General features: G+C 43.7%; 1 pseudogene; it reads right to left on the bottom strand.

Moving 5' to 3' along the window:
- Positions 1-25,747, bottom strand: part of LOC138748042 (NACHT, LRR and PYD domains-containing protein 12-like) — a 211,156-nt pseudogene that overhangs the window by 151,936 nt on the left and 33,473 nt on the right.

The following is a 25,747-nucleotide window of genomic DNA, read 5'->3' as shown; positions in this document are numbered from 1 at the left end:
AAAGCTTTTATAAATATGTCAAGAGGAAAAGATTGGTGAAATCCAGAGTAGGTCCTTTGCAGTCGGAATCAGGGGAATATATAATGGGGAATAAGGAAATGGCAGACCAATTATATTCTTACTTTAGTTCTGTTTTTACAAGAGAGGATACAAATAACCTCCCAAGGATGTTCGGAAACATAGAAACTAATGTAAGGGAGGAACTGAAATAAATCAGTATCTCTAAGGATATGGTCTTGGGGAAATTGATGGGATTGAAGGCAGATAAATCGCAAGGGCCTGATAATCTACATCCTAGGATACTTAAGGAAGTGGCCATTCCGATAGCAGATGCTTTAAGAATTATTTTCCAGAACTCTATAGACTCAGAATCAGTACCCATAGATTGGAGGGTAGCTAATTTTACCCCACTATTTAAAAAGGGGGGTAGAGAAAAAGCGTAGAATTATAGGCTGGTGAGCCTTACATCACTAGTGGGCAAAATAATGGAATCCATTATTAAGGATGTAATAGTGGAGCATATGACTAGCAGAGAAGGGACCGGACAGAGTCAACATGGATTTACAAAAGGTAAATCATGCTTGACAAATCTATTGGATTTCTATGAGATGGTGACAGGTAAAATAGATGGGGAGAGCCAGTGGATGTGGTGTACCTGGACTTTCAAAAGGCTTTCGATAAAGTCCGGCATAAATGACTGGCTTACAAAATCAAGGCTCATGATATTGGGGGCAAAGTATTGATGTGGATTGAGAACTGGCTAGCAGATAGAAGACAGAGTGTTGGGATAAATGGCTCGTTTTCTGAGTGACAGGCGGTAACCAGTGGGGTGCCACAGGGATCTGATTACAGATCACCTAATAATCAGCTGGAAATGGAGCATGATGAATTAAATTATTTACCTTTCTTTTATAAAATTACGAATGATTTAAACTGATGGAAGGATTTAGCGATAACATTAATAGGTGGTTAATTGTATTAAAATAAGTTTCTTTCCGAGATTTAAATATATTTTTCAGTCTATTCCTGGTAAAGTTACTTAATTTATTTAAGGATTTGAATTTTTTATAATTCCAAGTGTAGCTTTACAAAAATGAAAGTGGAAGTATGATTTAGGAGGTTTACAACTTCCTATGTCTTTCTCCAATATACTTGTCAGTGGGCCATCATAGAATTTTGCACAGTGTGTAGGGAAAAATAACGATTCTAAATGTTAATTTCCAATCTCACCCAATTAACAGGCGCGACCACCAGTCAACCACCGACATTCGCATCGGGAGGGAAGGGGCATCACTAAATCACAGACCAGGGCAGTCCTAAATCGCTGGAACTACGGCTGTGATCCCCAAGACCCGCGGAGAAGCATCAGAAAGAGCAGCGTGCAACATCGAATCAGGATTCTCTCTTTCATCACAAATCCGGAGGGTGGCTGGTTAGAGTGGGGACGGGGGGCAGAAAATCGGCCAAAAAAATCTTCACATCCTGCATCCGTTACGATTCCACTAGCAGTTCGGGTCGAGCCCATTCAGATAATGCAACTGATCGCGACCCTCTGAACTGAACAGATTGGACCACAATCTGAAATAGCAAAATATAAAGAGGGATTTAATAAAATATATAACATAAATGACAGGGACTGAGGTTAACGTTTCAACAACTCTCACGGGGAATCATCTCCATAAAATCCCGCGGACCCATGACATAGACCCACGCACTCATCTGATCCATTTCAAGCTCGAAAGTGTCAGGATGAGATGGCGGAGAGCAGGAACAGATCGGTCTGTGAGTAAGTTTTCTCCCAGTCTCAGCCGCATCAGGGAGCGGCTTGCACTGAGAGCAGAGACCAAATCCTCGGCACCAGAATCTGTGAGACCAACCAACCATAGCCTCTGAGTGTGAGGAAGAGAGATAGAGAGAGAGAGAGAGAGAGAGAGAGATGGATAGATAGATAAATAGATAGAGAGAGAGAGACAGAGAGAGAGAGATAAATAGACAGAGAGAGACAGACAGACAGACAGATAGACAGACAGACAGACAAAGAGAGAGAGAGGGAGAGTGACAGACAAACAGACAGACAGACAGACCGACAGACAGACAGAGAGAGTATATCAGCAACACAATGACTGATAAGGTGTAAGCCTGCACTGTTTACCACAAACGCAATCTCTCGTAATCTGGTACTTACCCAAGTTCTTGTATTTTACATTCTGGGTCACCCAGAGCTGCAGATACCGCTTTCACACCAGAATCTCCGAGTTCGTTATGACTCAGGTCCAGCTGAGCCAGAGCCCGTTTGTCTGAAGATCGGAGGCAAGCTCCTCGACGCCGGAAACCGTGAGACCGACACACCTCAGCCTGTAGATCAGAGGGTGTGAAAATGAGGTTCATCAGCCGAAAACACAACCCGGTACTTCGTGGCTGCAGCGGCAGCACTGCTGCAGGTGGAGTGGGGACACGGGTTGGCCTCCGAAGGATCCTAAAGCCGGGCCCTGCGCCGACGGCTTCATGATTTTTAAACTGCTTGTAAAACTAGTTGCAGTTTATGTGGAAGCATCGAATCTCCCCCACCCACCCCGGACAACAGAGCACGAGATCATCCCTTTAAGGCACCTAGGAGGAGAGGGCAGGGAGAGCATTCGTCAGGACACTACGACCACGTTAAAAAGAGGAATGACGAGGTCGTTAACCGATTCAGACCGCCTTTTGTGGTTTGTTCATTGGGACCGGTACTCTTGATCATGCGACGGCTCCCAACGGGCCTCGATCGCGGACAGCTCCTTCATCGTTGCAGGAGTTGGCAAAGAAAGGACGAGGCGGGTGCGTTGGATGCCTTGAACTCAGTTCATCGTTGGAGCAGAAAAGGGCTCCTGTTACCATGTGTTGAAAATGACGTAGGTCTTTACGTATCCCTTCGCAGAACAAAGGAGCTCCATCTGACTGATTTTTGTTTTAGATGGGGTCACAACAAGAAGTCGAGTCTCGAATCTTGAGATAATGTTAATTCTAAGTGTTTATCAGTGATATAAATATGATCAGATTTGTGCGATGTTGCAGACTGTCAACTTAACATCTCACAGTCGGTTACTCGCTCCAGTTTCCGTAATTTACATTCAGGATTCCCCAGAGCCGTACACATGAGCTTCACGCCCGTATTTCCCAGTTTATTGTCAATAAGGTCCAGTTCCCTCAGAGAGTGGCTTGTATTTGAGAGTGGACGCGAGATTGTTGGCACCACATTTTGTGAGACCGTCACACCCCAGCCTGTAGATGAGAGAAATTGAAGGGCGAGGAACATGCAGAGACAAGAGAGTCATCGTGCCGGACTTGAAGTTGCTGCTCAAAAGGCAACGTTACTGTTGATCCAGATCCGGGAGGAGCAGGGCTATGTTGTGTCGTCTGCGGCTTCCAACTGTCCTGACCACCCGACTGGCTCATCCAGATTCAGTCTGTCTGGAGAAGTGGGTCAGTGGTGGAGTCTATCACCGAAACACCAGGGAGTCTTGCACCCAGGTTGGCGGGACACACGTTTGTCGTATCAGTTCATCACGCGACCGTGCTCCGAGGGACAAGCAACAGGAACAGGACACCAGAGCAAGATTATATTCCGAACCATCGCTCGCCCAGATGTTGAAGCCTTGGAGTAAACGCATGGGAAGCGGTGACAAGAGCAGTGAATCAGCATTGACGGCGTTGGCGAAGATCTCATGGAAACCGCAGGCTCCTGTGGAAGGCCTACTGGCACCGGGATTCGTGACTGCGCAAATGGAGCGCAGGGATTTCGATGGACCACATTTTTCAGTCTAACATCTTGCTAATTAACATATTAAGTTCGCATCCAGAGGCGGAGGGAGGTGCATTGGACACATGATGCTCGGGCCATTGCGGTACCTGACAACAGGTGGCGAGATCAGTTGTTATTGTGACAGGGTACATAGATACGTTTTGGGGAGATAAAGTGGGAAACATGGTAGAGTAGATTACATAAAAATACTTGAAAACGTATATTTAAAATACTGGAGATCTTCCCCCATGCGAGATATATGGGTAAGACAGCGTTTGCAAGAGCTTTGAAGAATGCTCAATGGAACTCAATAATCTATCGTTGTTTACAAATGGCAACAGATGAAGGATCTTGTAGGAGACACAGGTTGTTTGGAAGAAAACATGTTGTTCTGAGAGGGTCATGTAATTTTGCAAGCAGAGAGAGTCAAACAGGCTGTCTCTCATAGAAAGTGAGAGAGAGAGCGAGAGAGAGGGAGAGAGAGAGAGAGAGAGAGAGGAGAGAGAGAGACGGAGAGTGAGAGAGAGAGAGAGAGAGAGGGAGAGGGAGAGAGAGAGAGAGAGAGAATGATAGTGTTACAGACACCAGAGGCAGCTGGGAGTGGAACAATACAAGCTGAAAAGCCACAATTTAGAAGATGGCATGGTCAAAGCCCTTGTGGTTCGTGCAGGAGGAGAGAACTGACTTCCTAATGTTTCACTTGGAATATGAGAACCAAAAAGGAACTCTGTAGTGACCTGCAAGAAAGAGGCTATCATCTGGTGAACCTTGATGGGGAAGTTTCAGCATCAAGACACCGTAGCATTTCCTGGATCAACAGATCTCTCTCTAACCCGACGAGAACTTCCTGAGCGGGAATCATTTGCCTTTCAAGCACTAAAGCCTTTGTGAACTTTATTTCTGTGTTTAATTCTGTGCACAGTATAAGAATTGCCTGTAACCAGTGAAACTGGAGGAATGAGAAGTGAGATTGGACTGTGGACCAAATAACCTTTCTGAACTTGCACAAACGTGCAATTAGAGTTAGAAGGGAGTTAAGTTAGGGTAGTTAAATTAAAGTGTGATTCTGTTTTAATGTTTAAAGATAATTAAAGCCAACTTTTCGATAAGTAACAATTTTTCTTGCACTCCTTGTCTTTGAATGGATTATATATAGTTACTCTATCTCTTGTTTATAATTTCGAGCATTTTAAGCCATGCCACTCTGTCCCTTCTTGAAGGAAGGAAAACAAACGATCTATTTGGTATAGATGACCAGAAATTGAATTTTGAGTCGGTTCAGATCCCCATTGTTTATCAAAAAATCGAACACTGGACTTAACCATGTTCACTCTCAGATACCTAATGTAAACATATCTGTCATTGTCCGATTCTTACAGCAGTGTTTGTATTTTACAGTCATCGTCCCTCAGAACCGAAGACACCACGTTCACTCCCGGATCACCCAGGTTATTACGAGTCAGGAGCAGCTCAGACAGTGAGCGATTTGCACTGAGAGCAGAGGCGAAATAATTGGCACCAGAATTCCTCAGACCAACCGAAGCCATCCTGTAAGTGAGAGATAGAGCGACGGAGAAGAACAGAGAGATCAAATATCGAGGTGAGGGTTTTGATATAGCAGTCATAATGGCAGAGCAGCTGCTAGCGCAGAAGTGGTATGGATCCTCACAAAGATTCTACTGCTCGAAGGTGCTTTGTAGTTTCAAATCCCTTGTCGACCGCGGTTGCTGTGATTTCTTACATTAACGGTCAATGGAGTTCTGATCAGAAGTGGCGGAACACACCTTCGGCTGATCTTGAGGGGACGGGGCTCAGGGAGAGCGGGTAAGCACTCGAGAGAGAAAATATTCACCCCCAGTCGAAGACAAGATGCTTGGCAGAGGCCCGATATTGTAGGGGATCACACTAGCGAAACCAGGAATGGCTCTTTGCTTCCAGATTGAGAAATCAGTAGACGAATTAATGAGGTTGCCCACAGCGAGCCGCGCTCCCGATTAACCTCGATCACTGAGTGCTTTGTATTCATATTGCGGACTCGGAAACGAATGCTGAAGTATGGACTTGAGGCAGTTTGACTGCAGAGCTCACGAGAGTCCAGAAGGGAGCGGGTTCAGCGGTTTTACAATTTAATTTTTGTTTTACATTTTGATAAACAGCATGGTAACAGACCATATCGTCCACAAGTCCGTGCCTCCCACCACCATATTTACACCCAAATTATCTACCTCCGGTATTTTCGAACGTTGAAGTAAGCATGTGCCGCAAGGGAAAACACGGGAAGACACGGGGAGAACGTACAAACTCCTTACAGTCAGCAGTTGATTCGACAGCCAGGCATGATAGCAGGTGTTATAAAGCCATTGCACTGACTGCAACGTTAAGCGTGCCAGGGATATGCTATAGCCTTGATAGTGAGGCAGGAGAAGTGTTGATTCATCGTGTGTCTTCACAAGGCAAAAAAAAATGAAACGAAATTTGAGTACACAACAATAAGTTCAATGTTCATTTGGAGACGGTGCAAATCCTCAATTTCTCATCAGTCACAATACACATTGATCAAAACCATCCTCTTATGTCGGACCACAGTGATTGTGAATACAGTCTCCTCGAGAGTCTGACACTTACCCCAGTCCGTGTCCTTTACAGTCCGTTTTCCTCAGAGCCGCAGTCACAAGTTTCACTCCGGAATTTCGCAGGTTTTTGAACGCCATTCTAAATTCAAACAGAGTACAAGAAGCTATTTGATTCATGCCTCGAACATGATACTACTTTTCATTAAATCAAAAACCCTTCCGAAATTAATGTCAGATTCTCCCGCCACTGAAAGTGCCATTCACTCTCCAACTCGCAGTCTTTAAGGAAATACAACTATTTTAGTGCGTAAAGGGCTGTCAGTGCGAACGTTTTATCCTCTTCTGATAATTGAATGGGGGGGAGGGGTGGTGTTCGAAAATATTACAGTTAAATCACTGACCTGCACGTTATTAATCAGAATCAGGGTCAGAATAGATATTTTTAATATATTATTTTTGTTTTTAATATACATAGTAACATTTTAAATAGACTATATAAAAACCTTTGTTCACAAGCACAGCAAACAAAAACAAAACAATTTCACTCCCCACATTCATACATATAAACCCGTCACCATCAGAGTTTACATACATTTGAAGTATATAGAGTACAGTTGGGGAAATTACATACACATATATAAATATAATAGTTACTTTTCATTACCATGTTCTGTTCCTTTTTTTAAATGTATCTGCGGTCCTATGTGGTCCTGCTAAAGATGCCAGACGTTTACAAAGGTGTAATATTTATTTGTTTTAAGTTCTATGTGATTCTGTTCCATAGGTAGACAACTGTTAATTTCCGCTGTCGATCCTGCTTTACATATTGGAGTGTCAGATGTTCAAGTGATCGTGATACATTTTTTAGCTACATCAAGTGCTATTATTATAAACACAATTTGCTATTTGATAAATTTTTCATTTATTTCCATGAAATCACCTAATAGATACAGCTCTGGCTAGTCTATGCAGGCCACTCCTCTTGTCCTGGTTATTTGCTTTACCGATTACTTGCCAAAATGGCCTCTCGTTCATGCACGACCACATGGCGTGTAGAAAGTTTCCAGTCTCAGTCCCACATCTGAAACACATCACTGAAATTTAGGATTTTGATCTTTGTAACTTTGTGTGGTAAGATATAATTGGTTTCAAAATTATACTGAACCATTTCTGATCTTGTATTTATAATTTATGTCATGTTGTCCTTACACCAATCCAAATAGCTTCTTTCTGAAATCACCACACCAAAGATCGACTCCCATCTTTCCCTTGAAGTATACAACCCTGGTTTTTCACTTTCACTCTGGAGAGCATTGTACATTCTAGTAATAACTTTGGATGTATTCCCCATCACGACCGTTCATACAGTTTCATTAATTTCAGGTGGAGTCAAAGTTGGTCCCTATCCTTCTCTTAAGAACAACCTAATCTGGAGAAAACAGAAGTATATCCCATTGGCCACTCCATATTTGTGTTTTAATTGTTCAATGGATATATGAATTCCTTCTGTGTAAAGTCTTTAATATATCTTACACTTTTACATTCCACAAAGTTTCTTCTTTGGCTTGGCTTCGCGGACGAAGATTTATGGAGGGGGTAAAAAGTCCACGTCAGCTGCAGGCTCGTTTGTGGCTGACCAGTCCGATGCGGGACAGGCAGACACGATTGCAGCGGTTGCAAGGGAAAATTGGTTGGTTGGGGTTGGGTGTTGGGTTTTTCCTCCTTTGCCTTTTGTCAGTGAGGTGGGCTCTGCGGTCTTCTTCAAAGGAGGCTGCTGCCCGCCAAACTGTGAGGCGCCAAGATGCACGGTTTGAGGCGTTATCAGCCCACTGGCGGTGGTCAATGTGGCAGGCACCAAGAGATTTCTTTAGGCAGTCCTTGTACCTTTTCTTTGGTGCACCTCTGTCACGGTGGCCAGTGGAGAGCTCGCCATATAATACGATCTTGGGAAGGCGATGGTCCTCCATTCTGGAGACGTGACCCATCCAGCGCAGCTGGATCTTCAGCAGCGTGGACTCGATGCTGTCGACCTCTGCCATCTCGAGTACCTCGACGTTAGGGGTGTGAGCGCTCCAATGGATGTTGAGGATGGAGCGGAGACAACGCTGGTGGAAGCGTTCTAGGAGCCGTAGGTGGTGCCGGTAGAGGACCCATGATTCGGAGCCGAACAGGAGTGTGGGTATGACAACGGCTCTGTATACGCTTATCTTTGTGAGGTTTTTCAGTTGGTTGTTTTTCCAGACTCTTTTGTGTAGTCTTCCAAAGGCGCTATTTGCCTTGGCGAGTCTGTTGTCTATCTCATTGTCGATCCTTGCATCTGATGAAATGGTGCAGCCGAGATAGGTAAACTGGTTGACCGTTTTGAGTTTTGTGTGCCCGATGGAGATGTGGGGGGGCTGGTAGTCATGGTGGGGAGCTGGCTGATGGAGGACCTCAGTTTTCTTCAGGCTGACTTCCAGGCCAAACATTTTGGCAGTTTCCGCAAAGCAGGATGTCAAGCGCTGAAGAGCTGGCTCTGAATGGGCAACTAAAGCGGCATCATCTGCAAAGAGTAGTTCACGGACAAGTTTCTCTTGTGTCTTGGTATGAGCTTGCAGGCGCCTCAGATTGAAGAGACTGCCATCCGTGCGGTACCGGATGTAAACAGCGTCTTCATTGTTGGGGTCTTTCATGGCTTGGTTCAGCATCATGCTGAAGAAGATTGAAAAGAGGGTTGGTGCGAGAACACAGCCTTGCTTCACGCCATTGTTAATGGAGAAGGGTTCAGAGAGCTCATTGCTGTATCTGACCCGACCTTGTTGGTTTTCGTGCAGTTGGATAATCATGTTGAGGAACTTTGGGGGACATCCGATGCGCTCTAGTATTTGCCAAAGCCCTTTCCTGCTCACGGTGTCGAAGGCTTTGGTGAGGTCAACAAAGGTGATGTAGAGTCCTTTGTTTTGTTCTCTGCACTTTTCTTGGAGCTGTCTGAGGGCAAAGACCATGTCAGTGGTTCCTCTGTTTGCGCGAAAGCCGCACTGTGATTCTGGGAGAATATTCTCAGCGACACTAGGTATTATTCTATTTAGTAGAATCCTAGCGAAGATTTTGCCTGCAATGGAGAGCAACGTGATTCCCCTGTAGTTTGAGCAGTCTGATTTCTCGCCTTTGTTTTTGTACAGGGTGATGATGGTGGCATCACGAAGATCCTGAGGCAGTTTACCTTGGTCCCAACAAAGCCCGTCCCCTGAAACCCTCTGGGATCAGTTGAAGACTACCATACTGCAATCCACTGAAGAGGTACTGGGCTTCTCCTCCAGGAAAAACAAGGACTGGTTTGACGAAAACAGCCAGAAAATCCAGGAGCTGCTGGCAAAGAAGCGAGCTGCCCACCAGGCTCACCTTACAAAGCCGTCCTGTCCAGAGAAAAAAACAAGCCTTCCGTCGCGCATGCAGCCATCTTCAGCGCAAACTCCGGGAGATCCAAAATGAGTGGTGGACTAGCCTCGCTAAACGAACACAGCTCAGCGCGGACATTGGCGCCTTCAGGGGTTTCTACGTGGCTCTAAAGGCTGTGTACGGCCCCTCACCCCAAGTCCAAAGTCCGCTGCGCAGCTCAGACGGCAAAGTCCTCCTCAGCGACAAGATCTCCATCCTCAACCGATGGTCAGAACACTTCCAATCTCTTTTCAGTACCAACCGCTCAGTCCAAGATTCCGCCCTGCTCCAGCTCCCTCAACAGCCCCTAAGGCTAGAGCTGGATGAGGTTCCCACCCTGGATGAGACATATAAGGCAATCGAACAACTGAAAAGTGGCAAAGCAGCAGGTATGGATGGAATCCCCCCAGAAGTCTGGAAGGCTGGCGGCAAAACTCTGCATGCCACAAAGTTAATATTCATTCAAAGGTAGGAACACATTTTAGCACAATGGCGCTTTTATTGATGGACCTACTTTTTTCCCTATACATTCATTAATTTCTTACGATGTTCTAATCTTATGTATTGGAATGGGGTTATCCATCATTTTCTTGTGTGTTTTGACACTCCATTTATAGATAAATTCCTTTGCTTTCCCCTCCTCCATTGGTAACATTTCCATTTGAACACAAGATGGTGGGGGTGGGGGAGGTATATTGTCTTCAGTGAAGAAGGCTTCGGGAAATCTAGCCCGTGCAGCTAGATCATTTACTTTTAAAAATATGGAAGTCTAAGACCTGCAAGCCCATAGTCCAATGTCTTATTTTTTTCACTGCTATTCTTGGTGCCTTATCTTTGGCTTGGCTTCGCGGACGAAGATTTATGGAGGGGGTAAAAAGTCCACGTCAGCTGCAGGCTCGTTTGTGGCTGACAAGTCCGATGCGGGACAGGCAGACACGATTGCAGCAGTTGCAGGGGAAAATTGGTTGGTTGGGGTTGGGTTTTGGGTTTTTCCTCCTTTGCCTTTTGTCAGTGAGGTGGGCTCTGCGGTCTTCTTCAAAGGAGGTTGCTGCCCGCCAAACTGTGAGGCCCCAAGATGCACGGTTTGAGGCGTTATCAGCCCACTGGCGGTGGTCAATGTGGCAGGCACCAAGAGATTTCTTTAGGCAGTCCTTGTACGTTTTCTTTGGTGCACCTCTGTCACGGTGGCCAGTGGAGAGCTCGCCATATAACACGATCTTGGGAAGGCGATGGTCCTCCATTCTGGAGACATGACCCATCCAGCGCAGCTGGATCTTCAGCAGCGTGGACTCGATGCTGTCGACCTCTGCCATCTCGAGTACTTCCATACGAACTATCTAGTATGGTTGTTTAGTAGCTTTAAATAGTGTTTAGTTCACAGAATTGGCAGCAATTGAACATTGGCATTTCTTAAATTTTGACACAGTTACCCCTTCACATCAATTTAATCGGTAAGTCTCTCCATTTCTCGAGGTCTATCTTTCCAAAAACATATTTAGTTTGTACAGAATTTGCAAGTTATTGTCAATTGCTTTTCCAAGATATTTTCAGATTCAGATTGTTGACCTCGTTGCTATCACGTAGCAATGATTTATAATTGAGATACTGGCCGCATTTCTGCCGGATATTATGAAACTGGGACAATCTACACCTTACATCGTCTGCACATGACATTGACTGCCATGATTTTCAAATTATCATCTCCTTGTTCATTCACAGTACAGAAAGACAAAAGGTGCTGCTGTTACCTTTTTTTTAATGGGACATCCTGTTTGCGTGCACACACATCTTTGTCTTTGTGTGTGTGTGTGTGTGTGTGTGTGTGTGTGTGTGTGTGTGTGTGTGTGTGTGTGTGTGTGTGTGTGTGTGTGTGTGTGTGTGTGTGTGTGTGTGTGTGTGTGCGTGTGTGTGAGAGAGAGAGATTGAGGGAGAGAGAGAGAGAGAGAGAGAGAGAGGAGCAGATAAATGAGACGATATCAGAAGACATGGAGTGAGTCAGGATATTACTGCGAAGTCACTGAGAGAGGGAGAGTTTGAGCTGGGGTGACCAGAGAGGTAAGATCGCAATGAAAGAAATAAAGATTCAAATAGTGAATAATAGAGGGATAGAGAGATATAAACAGGCGGAGTGAGTGAAAGTGTGAGAGAGAGAGAGGGAGAGAGAGAGAATTTCACGGAGATGATGTCGCACAGGAAGCAGAGTGTCACACAGAAAAGAGCACACACATAGGGAGACGAGATTTTCATTGAAATGACAGGTCTCAGATTAGTGGAGTCCCTCAAAGGGAAGAGGAGTCTTGCATCGACAAGTTATACTCACACAGAGAGGCGACACTCACAGACAGGATGAGTCTCTCAGAAAAGAACGGAGGGTCTGAAACACAGGTAGTCGTATATTGACAGAGAATCGGATTCACAGAGAGCGAAACATCTTAAAGGAGAGTGAGACATTCACGCATAGGGGCTTTATAGAGGGGGATGTGACACAGAGAGATGGGAGGAAAAACAAAGATGGGGAGTCATGTCACAAAGGGTGTGCCTTACATACAAAGAAATTCTCAGTGAGAGAGAGAGAGAGAGAGAGAGAGAGGGAGAGATAGAGATAGAAAGAGAGAGAGAGAGTGAGAGGGAGCGAGAGATAGAGAAAGAGAGAAATAGAGAGAGAGAGAGAGAGAGAGAGAGAGAGAGAGAGGAGAGAGAGAGAGGAGCAGATAAATGAGATGATATCAGAAGACATGGAGTGAGTGAGGATGTTACTGCAAAGTCACTGAGAGAGGGAGAGTTTCAGCTGGGGTGACCAGAGAGGTAAGATCGCAGTGAAAGAAATAAAGATTCAAATAGTGAATAATAGAGGGATAGAGAGATATAAACAGGCGGAGTGAGTGAAAGTGTGTGTGAGAGAGAGAGAGAGAGAGAGGGTGAGAGAGATTTTCACGGAGATGATGTCGCATAGGAAGCAGAGTGTCACACAGAAAAGAGCACACACATAGGGAGACGAGATTTTCATTGAAATGACAGGTCTCAGATTAGGGGAGTCCCTCAAAGGGAAGGGGAGTCTTGCATCGACAAGTTATACTCACACAGAGAGGCGACACTCACAGACAGGAGGAGTCTCTCAGAAAAGAACGGAGGGTCTGAAACACAGGTAGTCGTATATTGACAGAGAATCGGATTCACAGAGAGCGGAAGATCTTAAAGGAGAGTTAGACATTCACACAGAGGGGTTTTATAGAGGGGGATGTGACACAGAGAGATGGGAGGAAAAACAAAGATGGGGAGTCATGTCACAAAGGGTGTGCCTTACATACAAATAAATTCTCAGTGAGAGAGAGAGAGAGATAGAGATAGATAGATAGAGAGAGAGAGAGAGAGAGAGAGAGAGAGAGAGAGAGAGAGAGAGAGAGAGAGAGAGAGAGAGAGAGAGAGAGAGAGAGAGAGAGAGGGAGGGATGGAGAGGTAATGATAGTATTACAGCCACCAGAGGCAGCTGGGACTGGAATAGGCCAACCATGAAAGCCACAATTTAGAAGATGGCATGGTCAAAGCCCTTGTGGTTCATGCAGGAGGAGAAGACTGACTTTTTAATATTTCACTTGACCTGACAGAAAGAGGCTATCATCTGGAGAAACTTGATGGGGCATGTTTCAGCATCAAGACACTGGAACAATTTCCTGGATCAACAGATCTCTCTCTAACCCGATGAGAAACTTCCTGAGTGGTAACCATTTGCCTTTCAAGCACTAAAGCCTTTGTGAACTTTATTTCTGTGTTTAATTCTGTGCACAGTATAAGAATTGCCTGTAACCAGTGAAACTGGAGGAACAAGAAGTGAGATTGGACTATGGACCAATAACATTTCTGAACTTGCACACACGTGCGATTAGAATTAGAAGGGGATTAATTTAGGGTAGTTAAATTAAAGTGTGATTCTGTTTTAATGTTTAATGATAATTAAAAGCAACATTTATTTAAGTAACCATTTGTCGTGCACTCCTTGTCTTTGAATGGATTATGTATAGTTACTCAATCTCTTGTTTATAATTTGTCGCATTTCAGGCCATGCAACTCTGTCCCTTCTTGAAGGAAGGAAAACATATGATCTATTTGGTATAGATGACCAGAAATGGAGTTTTGAGTTGGTTCAGATCCCCATTGTTTATCAAGAAATCGAACACTGGTCTTAACCATGTTCACTCTTAGATACCTAGTTTAAACATATCTGTCATTGTCCGATTCTTACCGCAGTGTCTCTATTTTACAGTCATCGTCCTTCAGAACCGATAACATCACGTTCACTCCCGGATCACCCAGGTTATTACGAGTCAGGAGCAGCTCAGTCAGTGAGCGATTTGCACTGAGAGCTTAGAAGAAATGAGTGGCACCAGAATCCATCAGACCAACCGAACTCATCCTGTAAGTGAGAGATAGAGCGACGGAGAAGAACAGAGAGATCAAATATCGAGGTGTGGATTTTGATATAGCTGTCATAATGGCAGAGCAGCTGCTAGCGCCGAAGCGGTATGGATCCTCACCGAGATTCTACTGCTCGCAGGTGCTTTGTAGTTTCAAACCCCTTGTCGACCGGGGTTGCCGTGATTTCTTACATTAACCATCAATGGAGTTCTGAACAGAAGTGGCGGAACACACCCTCGGCAGATCTTGAGGGAACGAGGCTCCGCGAGAGCGGGTAAGCACTAGAGAGGGAAAAAATTCACCCCCAGTCGAAGACAAGATGCTTCGCAGAGGCCCGAAATTGTAGGGGATCACACTAGCGAAACCAGGAATGGCTCATTGCTTCCAGAGTGAGAAATCAGTAGACGAATTCATGAGGTTGCCCACAGCGAGCCGTGCTCCCGATTAACCTCGATCAATGAGTGCTTTTATTCATATTGAGGACTCGGAAACGGATGCTTAAGTATGGACTTGAGGTAGTTTGGCTGCAGAGCTCACGAGAGTCCAGAAGGGAGCGGGATCAGCGGTTTTACATTTTAATTTTTGTTTTACATTTTGATAAATAGCACGGTAACAGACCATTTCGTCCAGAAGTCTGTGCCTCCCATCACCATATTTACACCCAAATAACCTACCTCCGGTATTTTCGAACGTGGAAGGAAACATGAGCAGCAAGGGAAAACACGGGAATACACGGGGAGAACGTACAAACTCTTCATAGTCATCAGGTGTTTCCACAGCCAGGCATGATAGCAGGTGTTATAAATTCATTGCACTGACTGCAACGTTAACTATTCCAGGGATATAGAATAGCCTTGATAGTGAGACAGGAGAAGTGTTGATTCATCTTCACAAGGCAAAAAAAGGAAACGAAATTTTTGTACACAACAATAAGTTCCGAAATGAATGTCAGATTCTCCCGCCACTGAAAGTGCCATTCACTCTCCAGCTCCCGGTCTTTAAGGAAATACAACTATTTTAGAGCGTAAAGGGCTGTCAGTCCGAACACTTTATCCACTTCTGATAATTGAATGGGGGGGGGGGAGGGGTGGTGTTCGAAAATATTACAGTTACATCACTGTCCTGCACGTTATTATTCAGAATCAGGGTCAGAATAGTTATTTTAATATATTTTTGTTTTAATATACATAGTAACATTTTAAATGGACGATATGAAAACCTTTGCTCACAAGCACAGCAAACAAAAACAAAACAATTTCCCTCCCCACATTCATAGATATAAACCCGTTCACAATCAGAGTTTACATACATTTGAAGTATATAGAGTACAGTTGGGGAAATTACATACACATATATAAATATAATAGTTAATTTTCATTACCATTTTTGTTTCTTTTTAAAATGTATTGGGTTCCTATGTGGTCCTGGTAAGGATGCCAGCCCTTTACAAAGGTGTAATTTTTTTTAAGTTCTATGTGATTTTGTTTCATAGGTATACAACTGTTAATTTTCTCTGTCTATCCTGCTATACATATTGGGGTGTCACATGTTCAAGTGATCGTGATACATTTTTTAGCTAACTCAAGTGCTATTATTATAAACACAATTTGGTATTCGGTAAATTTTTCATTTATTTCCATGAAATCACCTAATAGATACAGCTCTGGGTAGTGTATGCAGGCCACGCCTCTTGTCCTGGTTATTTGCTTTTGCGATTACTTGCCAAAATGGCCTCTCGTTCATGCACGACCACATGGCGTGTAGAAAGTTTCCATTCTCAGTCCCACATCTGAAACACATCACTGAAATTTAGGATTTTGATCTTTGTGACTTTGTGTGCTAAGATATAATTGGTTTCAAAATTGTACTGAACCAGTCCTGACCTTGTATTTATAATTTATGTCACGTTGTCCTTACACCAATCCAAACAGCTTCTTTCTGAAATCACAACACCAAAGTCCGACTCCCATCTTTCCCTTGACGTATACAACCCTGGTTTTTCACTTTCGCTCTGGAGAGCATTGTACATTCTTGTAATAACATTGGATGTATTCCCCATCACGACCGTTCATGCAGTTTCATTAATTTCAGGTGGAGTCAAAGTTGGTCCCTATCCTTCTCTTAAGAACAACCTAATCTGGAGAAAATAGAAGTATATCCCACTGGCCACTCCATATTTGTGTTTTAATTTTTCAAAGGATATAAGAATTCCCTCTGTGTAACAGACTTTAATATATCTTACACTTTTGCATGCCACAACGCTAATATTCGATTGCTGCATTTTAGCACAATGGCGCTTTTTTTTGACAGTGTGAAAGATGATAAAAACTGATATACAAATATGAACATGAAGAAACAAAAATTGATACATGGGTAAATGAATGAAGCCAGTACAAACAGGATGGGACATGGATATTAGAATGCAGGAAGCAGAATCAGTCTGAGTAAGATAAGAATCTCCTAGCCTTTAGTCAGAATCAGCAAGTTCACTGTATGAATGAGATAAGGATAGGTAATAGATCATAGAATGTAGGAAGTAGAGTTAGTCTGAATGAGATAAGGGTCTTCTAGCCCCAGATAGAATTAGCAAGTTTGCATATGTAATTAGTAAGCTGTAGACAGTATTAGCCAGTTCTACATATGAAGAGGACACAGCCCTGAGGGTCGGGAAGGTGTAAATTAGAACAAAGACAGGGTTGTGAATAAAGGCAATGTGGATAATGACATGATAAGATACCGACAGGATACCCCCTGGTCCTCCAAGTTGGGTGAGCCCCAGTGTATGTTTGTATTCCTATGCTAAGGGGAAGAACCCAACTTTGCACTGTTGTATAATAAATGTTCTTTGTTCTCAATTTTTGTCTCGAGCAATTTCTGTGAAGGTACTTCTGTTTCTAACAAATGGGGGCTCGTCCGGGATCCCTCTCCCTCCACTGACAGAGTGCCCGACGACGGGGTTAGGTGCACCCCAGCTGATTCAGCTGGACTCACGGACTGGTCAGTGGATGAAGCGAGTGATATCCGAGAAGAGGCATTGAGAACAAACAACGAGAGGCCGTTGAGGAAGCACGCTAGAGATTGCTACTGGAACTCGGTAAGAGGAATTCTACTTGCCTGTTGGTATGGGAAATGTGGGTAGCAAGGAAGAGAACCCTAGTGAAGGATGTGAGAATCAGATAAGCAAGCATAGCCCGTTGGGATTAATGTTATCTGATTGGGGCGCAGGAAGAACCCGTGGAAAGAACAAACCGACCATGGTCAGCTATTGTTGTGTAGAATGGGTTAAAAGCCCGATTAAAGGGAGCTTCGTATACTGGCCAAAGCTCGGATCCGAGTATGACTGGATGTGTCAAGGATTGAACATGTGACTCTATCAAGACCAGAAAGATAATCTTTAGAGCAGGGAATATGCAGCCTGCTGGCTCAGGGGATCGTTTGATCAATTGGTTTTGAATGAAAAAGAATGCAAGGACAAGAGTGATGAGGAACCTTTTGTCCCCGAACCACAAGGATGGGATGTGTTACATTCCCTTCCTCTACCTTATGTTCCTGCTATGCCGGCTCCTATCTTTCCTCCCCCTCCTATGCTCTACCCTTTTGCACCTTTCCCTCCTCCCCCACAGCTAGAGAAAAGAGAAGAGAGTAGGAGTGGTATGATGACCTGTTCACAAAGCACTCGATTGCCACCTCTATTGACAAGAGAGAGAGACGACTTTAATTCAGAACAGTGTGAGACTCTTCAGGAAGAAAGGACAGAACCCTTTGATTCATTTCCCAGGGAGCAGGAACCTGGACCCAATAAGCCAGAAACTAACTGGATGAGACCTCTGCGGGAAGTTCCCGTGGGAGAGGGTCTCGGTTTCGTAAATGTACCCCTGACCAATACAGAAGTGCGTAACTTTAAGAAAGAGATGATCTCCCTGATAGAAGATCCTTTAGGGTGTGCTGAACAATTAGATCAATTTTTGGGACCAAATACATCTACCTGGGATGAGTTAACATCTATCTTTAAGACTCTGTTTACTTTGGATGAGCTTGGAATGATTCGCCAGGCAGGGATTAGAGTCTGGGATAAGGAACACCAAGGGGGACCAGAGGCGATACCCGGAGAAGCTAAATTTCCCTTGACAAAACCAAATTGGGACAAGAATACTAGTGATGGTCGCACATTAATGGAAGAATTATACGGTTAATTTGATAAGAGGAATCAAGGAATCTGTTCCAAAGGGACAGAACTTTAAGAAAGCCTTTGAGGTTCCCCAAGGTCCCGGGGAGACCCCTTCTGCATTTCTGAATAGATTGCGTACGGGAATACAGCAATATGGGTGTCTGGACATAGAATCCCCAGCAGGGGAACAACTGGTACTAACAGGTTTCATTCCGAACTCAGCCCCAGATATTAGAAGGAAATTACAGAAGACTGAGAATTGGCATGAACAAGGAATAACCCAGCTTCTATAGATCGCACAAAAAAGCATTTGTCCAGAGGTCTGAGGATAAGCAGAAAGGAAAGGCGAAAATATTAATGCAGGCAGTCAAAGGAGTAGTGGAGGAACAACATGGAAAGGGTAGGGACTGTGTGCCAGCTCCTGGACGTTGTGAGGGGAGCCAGGGGTGGGGAAGTTGGGACCCCAGTAGATGGAGGAGTAGAGGAGGATTCCATGGACGACAACCATTCCCGGGGCCCTTTTGAAACCCAGGTAAAGATTGGGAAACAGGAGCACTTGTCTGTTATCATTGTAAAAACTAAGGACACTTTAGGAAAGAATGCCCACTGCGAGCCACGGAGACGTGATCTTACGCCCTGATGGAAGCAGATTATGAAGAGGGGGGTCACGGTTCTCAGTCAATTCACACCGTGGGGCTGCACGGAGAACCATTAGTAAATTTAAGCATAGTACCCCACAGTGACAAGATGGTATTTTTAGTTGATTCCGGTGCAGTACGGTCTAGAATTTTACATCAACCCGAGGGTGTTAGCATAGAAGGGACAGTGATAGTTTCGGGAGTAGGAGGAAGAGACTTTACAGTCCCTGTATTAAGAGATGTAAAAATTCAAATGGGCAAAAAGGTAATAACAGAGGATCTTCTACTAGTTCCCCAAGCTGGAGTTTGTTAGGACGAGATTTACAGGACCAATTGGCTATCGGCACCAGACCACAGGAGTCAGGTATCGGGGTTCTATTATATGTATTAAGCGAGGAAGATCAAGAACTTATAAATCCGAGTGTATGGGCAGAAAAAGGCAATAGAGGAGTGTTAGATATTCCTCCCCTACAAGTTAACTTAAAAGACACTCAACAAGGTATTCAACGAAAACAGTAGCCCATTCGTATGGCTGGCCGAAAGGGGCTGCAGCCCGTAATTGGCCAGTTGGTGAAAGATGGTATACTCGAATCTTGTATGTCACCTTATAATACCCCAATTTTACCTGTCCAAAAACCAGACGGTACCTGTCGATTAGTGCAGGACTTGAGGGAGCTGAACAAGATTATTCTCACCCGTCACCCAGTTGTACCTAATCCCTACACGATAATGGGTAAAATCGATCCCCATAATAAATGGTTTAGTGTCATCGATCTCAAAGATGCTTTCTGGACCTGTCCATTAGTCACAGAGAGCAGAGACATGTTTGCCTTTGCATGGGAAAACCCTTTTACTGGATGTAAAAATCAATACCGGTGGTCTGTCCTTCCCCAGGGCTTTACAGAATCACCAAATTTATTCGGTCAGGTCTTAGAACAAATACTAGATGAGGCTCCTCGGAGAGAGAATTGTCAGCTGATTCAATACGTTGATGACTTGTTAAGTTCTGGAAGAACGTATGATTTAGCTAAACAGTTTACTGTTGAACTTTTAAATTTTCTAGAGAATAAGGCTCTTAGAGTGAGCGAATCCAAATTACAATTTGTACAATCAGAAGTTAAATACTTAGGTCATCTGGTGAGTCAGGGAACTAGGAAAATAAGTCCAGAGAGAATACATGGTATTCTGCAGATTCCCCCTCCCAAGAATGCCCAAGAACTTAGGAAATTCCTTGGTTTAGTGGGATACTGTAGAATCTGGATTGAAAATTATTCAGGCCTGGTCAGATTTCTCTATGATAAACTCGCGATTTTAAGGGGCGAAGCTGTTGTCTGCACAGACGAAGAGATTAAAGGTTTTAACCTCGTGAAACAGAGCCTTATTAGTGCCCCAGTCTTGGCACTACCCGACTTAAATAAGCCGTATTGACCTATATACCAATGCGAAAGGAGGTGTAGCCACCGGAGTACTAACACAAGAGAGGGCAGGCTATAGACAGCCAGTTGCCTTTCTATCAAAAGTTTTAGATCCCGTTTGTCGTGGTTGGCCAGAATGTGTGCAAACCATCGCAGCCACTGCTATTTTAGTTGAGGAAGGACGAAAGATTACATTTGGTGCCCCGATGATAGTTCACACCCCTCACACAGTCCGCAATTTTCTCTTACAGCGTGCTGGAAGGTAGCTCACAGACTAGAATTTTAAAATATGAAGCGATCCTAATGGATAGGGATGATTTGACCTTGCTTACAACTAAAAACCCCAACCCAGCAGCCTTCCTGGTCGCTCCAAATTCTGACAATACCATTAATGAATTAGAACATGTGTGTTTAGAAGCTATAGATTTACAGACCAAAATTAGAGAGGATTTAAGTGATCAGGCTTTACAGGATGGTGAAAGATGGTTTATTGATGGAACATCACGTTGCATTGATGGAACTCGTTATAGTGGCTGTAGTGTAGTGGATGGGAAAGAAGAAGTGGTAATTGAAGCCGGTTGCCTCCCTGGTCATTGGTCAGCGCAATCTTGTGAATTATATGCCCTCTGTCGAGCACTTCATGGTCTAGAGAGCAAGGTGGGTACTATCTACATGGACTCTAAGTACGCTTTTGTTGTAGTGCACACCTTTGGGAAGATCTGGAAAGAATGGGGAATGATAACTGGTAAAGGACAGAAGTTGGCCCATGAAAACTTAATTGTCTAATCCCTGGATGCTCTTACACTACCTAACGAAATAGCTGTAGTACATGTACGAGGTATCAAAGTGATGACAGTCTCAAAGCCCAAGGGAACAGACAGGCGGATGCAGCTGCCAAACAGGCTGCACTAGCAGAGAAAATTGACATGCACCTGTTACTGCCCGCACCACTAGAGGTTAAAAAGACTCCCATCTTTTCCCGGGAAGAGGAGGTCTCCATGAAAGACCAGGGTATGCGCCAAAGGGCCGATGGGCTGTGGTGGACGGCGGACAGACGTCAAGTCCTGAATAAAGCCTTGGCTCGCCAAATTATAGATCAGATACACCAACAGACACACCGGGGAACCCAGGCACTTGTTGATACTTTTGTACGATCACTTCATTGTTTCGGCATATACACAATAGCCAAACAAAGTACTCGGGGTTGTCCGATCTGTCAGAGAGTAAATAAGAAATCTATGTGCCAGGTAATGCCTGGCGGTCGCAATATAGCCATACGCCCATTTCAACAGATACAAATTGACTTTACAGAACTTCCTAAGATAGGAACTTACAAATTCCTCCTGGTGATGGTAGATCATTTCATACGATGGGTTGAGGCTTTCCCGACCCCTAATGATCGTGCCAGCACCGTTATCACGATACTAATGGAATCTGTGATTCCACGATATGGTATGATTCAAACCATTGACTCGGATCGAGGTACACATTTTACCTCTCAGGTACTTCATGGTGTATGCAAGAGACTGGGAATAGACTGGCAACTACATACCCCGTGGCACCCCCAAGCTCAGGCCGTGTTGAACGAATGAATCAAACCTTGAAAAATCAGCTCACTCGACTTCATGAGGAGACTGGCCTCTCTTGGATTAAATCTTTACCCTTAGCTCTAATTCGAACACGCACAGCCCCTCGTAAGGACCTTGCAGTCTCACCATATTAAATGATGTTTGGTCTTCCTTACATGGCATTCCACACTGATACCCCTATCCCTGAAGCTAACGACCAATATATTTTTAAATTTTTACAGGGGCTGTCTACTTCTCTCCATGAATTAAGACAGAAGGGCTTATTAGCTCAAACGCCACCCCTGGAGTATCCTATTCATTCGATTAAACCCGGTGATTGGATTTATGTCAAATCATGGCAAGATAACCAACTTAAACCTGTCTGGGTTGGCCCATATTGTGTACTTTTAATTACAGACACTGCTGTGCGAATGAAAGAAAAAGGCTGGAGCCACATCCAATGAATTAAACAAGCTTCTGAACCACAGAATAACAACGTTGATAATCTACTCTCCACCTGGCGTGCAGTCCTTCATCCTTCTGATTTCAAAGTTACACTACGTTGGGATAAAGTGCCGTAATGTTGTTTCTACCATTTACTGTATTCTTTCTATCATTTACTGTATTGATTACTTGTTGCTTCCCAATTTCTGGGACATCATTTAATTACTCACTATGTATTAAGTCCTCCTGGAATAGGGGCAGCAGAGGTCACAATTTTTTACCTTTAGAATGTAGACAGAGCATAGATATAATGTATATTCATAGTGGGATATGGGTTAACAAGGGATTTCAACACGGACCAGGGGAACTCAACAGCTTTATTGGAATAGATTTAATTTGTATTTTAGCCTATTCAAGTATTAAAGACAGGAGTTCTAAAGGCACAGCACAAAGGAGATGGCGGGATGAAGACGGACAGAATGGTAGTCAGCATTGAACATGTGGCAGAGATAGAGTTAAAACATATGCTAAAGCACACAGACAGGTTTCTACTCACAACCTCACTGATACTCATACTAATCTTAGCAGACAAGCTGCAACACACGGGTTACATGATAAGAAACAATCCTCCCCAACTTGGTCTCTTCTCAAACATCCTTTGGGTCCCTCATACATTCAGAATTACAAGCACCACCCTGTTAAGTGGAGCACCAGTTGCAAATGACGTGAGCTGCTACAGAACTCTAAAGCTGCTTGGCATTTAAATCGTTTAATCAGACTCCATACAGCCTTGAACATCATCATCAAATGGAGATCGGTGGCCCTGAGTTTTGGGGCTGAAGAGGAACGGCAGATACGAGCCACAATTCAACGGAACCGCCTGGCTCTCGATTACTCGTTGGCTGCTGAAGGCTGTGTTTGTGAAAGAATAACTAAGGACAATGCTCACAACGGTCAGACGGTTAAAGACACTTCTTCAGGAGTTCAAAAATCTTCCCATGCCCAGGTACAGACTTGGCAACCTTGGTCCGATGTCGGATGGACTAGACTTTTTATTGGTAACTGGAGTCTGATACCCACAGCCCTTATAGCAGCGGGACTTGCTATTCTGGCCATTATGGTTCTCCCCTGCCTAAAGACTTGTGTACTGTTTTTAATTCATCGACCCCCTCGTCAGAACACTATCACCAAAGGATGTGTATTTCCCAACTTTTATCCGAAGATACTGAGACTGCAATCCGTTTACTGACCAGCTGGGAAAAACACCAAGTTGTCAAGTAAGACATTTTCAGTTAAAGACATCAGTATTACTGATCTAAAAGAAAAGTGAGGATTGTGAGAGATGATAAAAACTGATATAAAAATATGAACATGAAGAAACAAAAATTGATACATGGGTAAATGAATGAAGCCATTATAAACAGGATGAGACATGGATATTAGAATGCAGGAAGCAGAATCAGTCTGAGTAAGATAAGAATCTCCTAGCCTTTAGACAGAATCAGCAAGTTCACTGTATGAATGAGATAAGGATAGACAATAGATAATAGAATGTAGGAAGTAGAGTTAGTCTGAATGAGATAAGGATCTTCTAGCTCCAGATAGAATTATAAAGTTTGCATATGTAATTAGTAAGCCTTAGACAGTATTAGCCAGTTCTAAATATGAAGAGGACACAGCCCTGAGGGTCGGGAAGGTGTAAATTAGAACAAAGACAGGGTTGTGAATAAGGACAATGAGGATAATGATATGATAAGACACCGAAAGAATACCCCCTGGTCCTCCAAGTGCACAGAAACAGCACGTAGGCAGGCAGGATTACCTAATGCCAAACCTCTCCAGGAGGCAGAAGAATGTAAGGGGGAGGGTATCCCTATACTAAAATGAACTGTATAAAAGTTGGGTGAGCCCCAGTGTATGTGTGTATTCCCATGGTAAGGGGAAGCACCCAACTTTGCATTGTTGTATAATAAATGTTCTTTGTTCTCAATTTTTGTCTCGAGCAATTTCTGTGAAGTTACTTCTGTTTCTAACAACAGACCTACTTTTTTTCCCTATACATTCATTAATTTCTTACAATGTTCTAATCTTATATATTGTAATGGGGTTATCCATCTTTTTCTTTAGTGTTTTGACACTCCATTTATAGATAAATTCCTTTGCTTTCCCCTCATTCATTGGTTACATTTACATTTGAACACAAGATGGTCGGGGTGGGGGGAGGTGTATTGTCTTCAGTGAAGAAGGCTGCGAGAAATCCAGCCTGTGCAGCTAGATCATTTATTTTTCAAAATATGGAAGTCTAAGACCTGCAAGCCCGAAGTCCAAAGTCATATTTTTTCACTGCAATTCTTGGTGCCTTGTTATTCCATACGAACTGTCTAGTATGGTTGTTTAGTAGCTTTAAATCGTGTTTAGGTCACAGAATTGGCAGCAATTGAACATTGGCATTACTTGAATTTTGACGCAGTTACCCCTTCCCATCAATTTAATCGGTAAGTCTCTCCATTTCTCAAGGTCTCTTTTTATCTTTCCAAAAACATATTTAGATTGTACAGATTTTGCAAGTTATTGTCAATTGCTTTTCCAAGATATTTTCAGATTCAGATTGTTGACCTAATTGCTATCAAGTAGCAATGATTTATAATTGAGATACTCGCCGCATTTCGGCCGGATATTATGAAATTTGGACAATCTACACCTTACATCGTCTGCCCATGACATTGACTGCCATGATTTTCAAATTATCATCTCCTTGCTCATTCACAGTACAGAAAGACAAAAGCTGCTGCTGTTACCTTTTTAAATCGGACATCCTGTTTGCGTGCACACACATCTTTTTCTTTGTGTGTGTGTGTGTGTGTGTGTGTGTGTGTGTGTGTGTGTGTGTGTGTGTGTGTGTGTGTGTGTGTGTGAGAGAGAGAGAGAGAGAGAGAGAGAGAAGGAAAGATAGAAAGAGCGAGGGAGAGAGAGTGAGAGAGAGAGAGAGAGAGAGAGAGAGAGAGAAAAGGAAAGATAGAAAGAGCGAGGGAGAGAGAGTGAGAGAGAGAGAGTGAGAGAGAGAGAGTGAGAGAGAGAGAGAGAGAGAGAGAGGGAGAGAGATAGAGAGGAGCAGATAAGTGAGACGATATCAGAAGACATGGAGTGAGTAAGGATGTCACTGCCAAGTCAATGAGAGAGGGAAAGATAGAGCTGGGGTGACCAGAGAGGTAAGATCGCAATGAAAGGAATAAAGATTCAAATAGTTTATAATAGAGGGATTGAGAGATATAAATAGGCGAAATGAGAGAATATGAGAGAGAGGGAGAGAGAGAGAGAGAGAGAATTTCA

This window comes from Narcine bancroftii, chromosome 13, assembly GCF_036971445.1.
Source record: "Narcine bancroftii isolate sNarBan1 chromosome 13, sNarBan1.hap1, whole genome shotgun sequence".
Lineage (NCBI taxonomy): Eukaryota > Metazoa > Chordata > Chondrichthyes > Torpediniformes > Narcinidae > Narcine > Narcine bancroftii.
Note: the sequence above shows the minus strand (reverse complement) of the source record. Positions and strands in the feature narration are given on the sequence as shown.